We start from the raw sequence: 6,824 nt of genomic DNA on the forward strand, positions 1-6,824 counted from the left end.
TCAGCCCAGGAGCTTTTCTCTGCTTTGTGTGTGTGTCGTGTGTGTGTGTATATATATATATATATATGTGTGTGTGTGTGTGTGTGTGCGTGAACTGGTTATCTCCTGAGCAAACCACAGCTAGGGGGCACCTGTGTGTCTGTACACACACGATCCTCAGGTGTATCAGGCCAAACCCATTTCAAGGTTACGTGGCGACGTAAACCCAACATGACACATCCAGAGAAATTATCTGTACCTGTCAGACTTAAAGCCCATGAATACACATATATACGATATGCAGCCACCCCTATCTAGGATTAGTAAGTTTACTAGATAGGGTTGGACACAAGAAGTGAGTGGAAACTTAATAAACAATAAAAGTCTCCTTCTCATAGTGAGCTTGCTTTTTTCTTGTTATATTGCCCTTTCAAATTATACCTATGCATATACTTTCAATTACTTGTCATCAGAGAGCTAGAATTTCTTTCAAGCAGAGACATGATGTACCTATAGAAGGATGAAGTACTGAATGCTGATTTATTGAAATATTGTCTAAAAATCTTGTTAAAGCCGGGATTGTTGTGGGCTTTTGTCGAAACTGACTGTCACTGGGTTTTGTTTGCACATTCTTTAACTGACCATCTCCTCCAATCGCTGCCCGCCATGAAAACTTGCAGCAAACAATGTCCAGAAAATTCCCCTGATTAGGCAGGGAGCTCTCTTCGGAGCTTTATGGTAACGAGATGCGCTCCTTCTGAAACACAGCATGCCGGACAAACACATCAAGTGATTTTTTTTCTCCCCCCCTTCTTTCATCTGGCTCCCACTCAGCAGACCTTGCCTTCAAGGCTTCCCCTTCAATTTAGCTCAAGCAGAGAAGGACCCATGCTTTATCACAGCAATATCTTTTTTTAAGGAGGTGAAGCGAAGAAACTGCCTCAAGGCTACACACTGTCTGTTATCTCCCAGTACAATATAATAATTTCACATTGCCCAAAGCTAGGTGGTAGGACCTCAGCTGGGCCAAGTGACAAAGAGCTGAACGTGAGCAAACTGGGGGCAGGGACCAGGGGACAAAAGGGGCTTCTGGGAAATATCTGTGATACTCACTCGACCGCATAATGACTGTAATGAAAACCCATTATTGCAAGCAACTTTTCCCTGTATGACTCACGCTGCCCTATTACCCACATTGTAAAAAATATAGATGTTCATCCAGTTTTATACCATGATTACAGTTTTATCACAATAATTGACATGGTGAGAAAAAAAAAAAAGGCTTCCATGTGAATGAGAGTGAAGGTACGGCACGGTGCAAATGATTCCAGTTATATACGGCACCACTTAGACTGTCTCCAGTGTTTATGACTGCAGCACCTCTCCGCTGGTTATTTTTAGCCGGTCTTGATTACCCTGGAGACTGGCCTTAATAAATACTAAAAGACTAAAAAAAAAAAGGCCTCCTCCTCCTCCTCGTCCTTAGGGAAACTGAGAATTCACTCAGAAGGAAATCAGCTTTTAATTTTCTATCCTTCTCCTCATCCATTCTCTCACTTTATCTCTCACTCTCTCGGTATCTCTCTCACCCTCTCTCGCTGTCTTTATCACTCTCACTCAACAGCCTACACACACCCCTTCCTCTCTCTCTCTCTCTCTGGCTCATTTTTTTTTCCACTCCATCTTTTCCCCTCTCTCTTGTTATTAGCATAAAAGCGTTTGCATCCTTCCCTGGTGATTGTTTAGCTGCTGTGTTCAGCATCTTGATTTGATTCCCTACAATTTGCCTAATTAGCATTACAAATATGCACTTAGAGAGGAACAGAAATATCTGTTATGCCTGACAAAGACTAATTTAAGGCAATAGAGGCCAGAGGAAGAGAGAACGCTCGTGCATTTGTGTAATAAAAGGTGTATCAGTCTAATCTGTGTCATTCACTGATCTGGAGAAGGTTGTTCACGCGTTTATCTCATCAAGTCTCGACTCCTGCAACTCCCTGTACACACGGGTCTCCCAAAAGTCTCTCCGTTGCCTCCGCCTCAAACAAAATGCTGCAGCTCGGCTCCTAACTGGTTCCCAAGGATGTTTCCATTGGCTACCTGTTTCATGGTTCTGTGGTTTATGGACTTTCATTGAACTTCTACTAGTCTTTTGTGTTTCCCCCTGTGTTTATTGGCGTCTTTGTGTTTTCGGTTTTCTAGTTTATTCGCCTGCCCTGTGTTATTCCTATGTGTTCCTGCTGTTGCCTGCAGCCCTGCAGTCACGTTTGGTTTACTGTTTTCACCTGTGTCTTGTTACCCAGTCAGCTCCTGTGTCTGTTTCCCTGTGCCTCCCCTTGTTTGCTCCTCCACGCCTGTTCTGTATAGGCCTTGTATCGGTCAACCCACGTCTTTACGAATCAATTTTAAAATCCTTTTAATCAAGGCCCTGTCTGGTTTGGCATCCCCTTACTATCTCGGAGCTGCTCTCCCCTTACGACCAAACGAGCTGCCTGAGATCCTCGGGCAAAACTCTGTTATCCGTCCCAAAGTCGCAGCTAAAAACGAAAGCATTTCCTGTTAGAGCCCGCAGACTTTGGCGTGCCCTGCCTTGGGAGATCAGGTGTGCTTTTTATTGTTTTTTATGTTCATATTTGTAATTGCCCCAGTAATACTTGCTTTTCCTCCATAAATTTCATTACTTTACTCTATTTTATATATGGGCAGCAGAGTTATATATTATTATTGCTGTTATTATTACTGATAATGAGTTACCTTACCTGGTCTGCCGAAATAATACTTGCAGAATTTATGTAAATCAGTGAACTAGATGTTTGCTTTAAATGAATACAACAGTCCCAGCATCTGACAAAAGTAATATATCGAATACTCTATTATGACATGAGGCGTAATCACGACAACAGACAAATCCGACCTTTACCTCTATCCTCTCTTACTTTCGCTCTCCCTCCCTCTCTCTTTCTCTCGCTCTCTCTAGCCCAGATCATGTCGTCTAAAGCCAGTGATTAGACTTAAGACAGATCTCCTTCATTATCCGTCGCTCTCATCCATTTCTCTCTAATCCTCTCTCTACTCCAAATTCCCCTGGGGCAAGCGATAGGCCAGGGCCAGCCATTAGTCTCCAGGCCCCGAGACCAGGGACAAAAACTCATCTGTATTCTGCCTAGGAGGAGATCAAGGCCATCTCAGAAGTCAGCCACACCGACTGGTGTTAGTCGTCTATCTGTAATTGCCCGATGTTTTTTTTTTTCTCTCTCTCTCTTTGACTCTTTGTCCGGGAATGTAATTGATGTTATTGAATCAAAAGCACTGATGTATCAATTTGCCTTCCGTCAGTTCCCACCAGTAGAGGTTCATCTGATCTGGCGAGGGAGATTTCAGATGGCGACATGCAGCCAAATTGATGTTGAAGTAATTGTTAACTCGGATTCCTTCCATGTGGATGTCTGGTAACTCTAAAGGTCATTTCATTGATCAATCAGAGCCGTCTAATTGGTCTCATTATTGTCAACCAGCACACAAAAGTGGGTTTGGGTTTCCAGAGGGTCAGGCCTGAAGGCACATGATGTTCATCTGAGCAGCAGGACTACATGGGCCGTGGGGACAAATTATTGTGAGCTAGGTGCTGATGTTGCCATCATGAAGATAATTGCTTCTTCAACTTGTACCGCCGAGCCGGAAGGCATTGTGTTTAAGTAAAACAGGAATCGATTACTGACTCTAGTCCAGCCAGAAGCTTTTTTACAGTCATATAGAGTCTAACATACGCATTAGATGAACTTACTGTTTTCAATGTGTACATACACACACAACAGACTTCACAAACATGACTTCAATAGACATTAGCGATGAAATGAACAGTGCAAACTGCCCAGGAACAAACAAAACCCTGAAGCAGAGAATAAGCAGTGTTTACGGAAAAAATGTCATAGAGGCAGCAAATGCACGCTGAGCTGTCAACAGCACCGGTTATTTTATATAAGCTAGCAGATGTCACTAACTTTATAATTCTATTGTGAAGTGCAAACTGTTTCATCCTGTGTCATCAGTCCCAATTTGAATTTGGGTATGTATATATTTGGTAAATTTGACTTGAAGTTAAAAAAAAAAAAAAAAAAAAAAAATGCCCGAGTCCTTCAGAGCGCAGCCCACTTAAAAAGAAATAAACCTGAGTTTCTTTCAACAGCAATTTGCTTTGAAGTCACCCTGGACTGTTCCAGAAAATCAATTAATAACACGACTAATACATTTGCACCTAACATTTTCTACTTTTCCTCTTTAGAGCTTTTGATCTCCCCCACTGCCTAACGCCGCATAAATGCTGAGATCACAGAGATAGTGATGGGAGGATTTCAACAAGGACCCTTTTTCGAACTCATTTAGTGCTTCGAGTGAAGCGCCAACCTAAAATTAAAGTGAAATTAAATAATGAAGCATATCAGTGGAGTCCTACAGTGCTCTTTTTTGAACAACACTCTACAGAGGAATGCAACTTGCCTCAAAAGGCCGTCTGACGGAGGGTGGAATATGCCCCGCGACTGTCCTCTATTGTCTTTGGGACCCTTTAACACAATCTCATAACGTAAGCTACAGCCATAAACGCAAAGCAATTTCCCTGCAGGTCGATTTGTAAATAATCTAATACTAAGCGGCATTATGTCCTCTGTCCCTGTACCCCCCTACCTTTGCAATGTAAGTCCCCTACTGAAAGTTATCAGAGGGATCTATGGGTGTCCCTTAAGTGGGCTGCACTAAGCCTCATTGTCCGCTATAGATGTGGGAGACACAATGGGAGACGCTGAACCTCTCTGCTCAGATATCTACAGGGAAGGGACGGGAGGCCGGACCCCTGGGCTGCGGTGTGAAAACCATTATTCTTATCACTGCTGGACAACTCACCGCAGGCCAGAGCAAACCCTTCTGAAAGGTCAAATGTGGGTGTCTCTCAGCGTGTGTGTTTGCTTCCTCCCGGCCGCTCTCGCACCAGATATTTCGGTATTTCTCATTAACTGATAATACATCACTCATGACCTTGTGATAAAAATACATTAGTCGGAGACGAGTCATTAATCTATAAAGAATCAGGCTGTTTAGTTTATCAGGTGAAAAAGGTACACTACGGGCCTACGCGTTATCGCGCAAATAACGTGAATAGGTCTAATTACCCCTTCTGTTAATGTTTGTATTTCCCAGGAACCTCGTCTGATCTTTTAACTCCTTTCAATGAGATCAGACTCTTACCTGCTCTTGTTATCGTCTAAACAGATCCGCCTCTACTGACCAAGAAACTGATGCAGTAATTACCGTGGTAACTTGAGAAACGCGGCTGTAGTGGGCGACACAGCTATCTCCGGACCCACCTGCTTCGTGAGCTTTGCATCCAGCCCCAGTCTCGCACACCTGATCCAATTATGTTGCCGTGAAAATATGAAGCCCTTCACAGGATCAGGTGTGCGGACGTAAGGCTGGGACCAAAACCTGCAGGACGAGAGAGTCTTGACGACTGTGCAATAGTATATTTATTACTACACTACATAATAGCTACTACTGAAATACAATAATAACATCCTGGACCCTTTTCTTGAAGAAATGAACTTTTAGATAGAAAACTTTTTTTTTATTTTTTATAAGGAATATTTTGATTCCTCTTAAAGTACAAATATGATTTACTCCAGTATCTACACACAAATGTAAACACTACAGGTACATACAATATTGTATGTACCCGTAGTGTAGGTGTGTCTCATCAGTCCCATATGAAAATGCCAGGCCATACATTTCAGTGTGAAAAATATGTTTAAACCAGCGTATCGTCAATGTCAACAAAGCCTGCAGTGGAGGAAAGTGTTTCAACACAGTCAACCATACTGATATCACAGCTTGAGGCTTTAAAACATCAAATTAATTACTGAGTTTTACTTTCGTGCCAAATCCATAACTGCATTTTACTTTCTCGCCAGCATCCAATTTGTTGGAGTCGGTGATCAACTTTTCAAATAGTGAATCCTTCAGTTTCGAGAGACACTAAGCCTATCGAGGCTAGCCAGCAGCACTGCTAGCATCATGCTCTGTAGCCTGCTAACCTATAACGTATGCTTGGACTTAAGTTGTCTGCTATGCATAAATCTCTGTCACGCCGCAGGCAGAGAGGTGACAGAGAGTTAGATGAGGACATCCAGTGCAGTATGAAGGATGGTGGCAGCCGTTCCCCCAGGCCACAGAGATGGCACTCGATCGATCCAGCCACTCCAGAGCCTGCAGTGCAGGGTCTTTTGGCTTTGTCAGCACTGTTCAGCTCAGCTCTGCTCAAACTCCCCTGATCACTGTCAAAAACCCAAGAGAAAAAGCCCGGAGAACAGGAGAGGAAAATGCTGATGTGTCTGGAGTCAGACAGGTGGCTTACTGATTGGCTAAATAACTGCTTAACTATTTCACCGAGAACTTCTTTATAATTTTCTGTCTGCAGTGAGATTCTTCAACACTGTCAGGCAGTGGGAGATAAGAAGGACGGATGAGAAGATTTTTGGGGGTCTAGTCCTACATCTACCTCTGGTCTCAGTCAGACACCTGCTTGTCTTCCTCATCCTGCCAACTGGTCCTCAGGGAAACTTAACTCTGCTAATCCCCTCATGCATTTACTCAGGTGGAAGTGAGTCTGGCCTCAGCGGAGGTGTGTGTGCGAAATATGCTGTTGTCTGGCTGGCCAGTGTTTACCTTCCAAGGTGATTCATTATGTACACTGGTTTACAGTTTGCGTGATTCATATCCCACTTCACTTTGGATGAATCCGGTGGACTTTCTAGCCAAGTCGCTTTCTGAACGGAATTAATAGAGGTCACAGAGTC

This window comes from Myripristis murdjan, chromosome 5, assembly GCF_902150065.1.
Source record: "Myripristis murdjan chromosome 5, fMyrMur1.1, whole genome shotgun sequence".
NCBI lineage: Eukaryota > Metazoa > Chordata > Actinopteri > Holocentriformes > Holocentridae > Myripristis > Myripristis murdjan.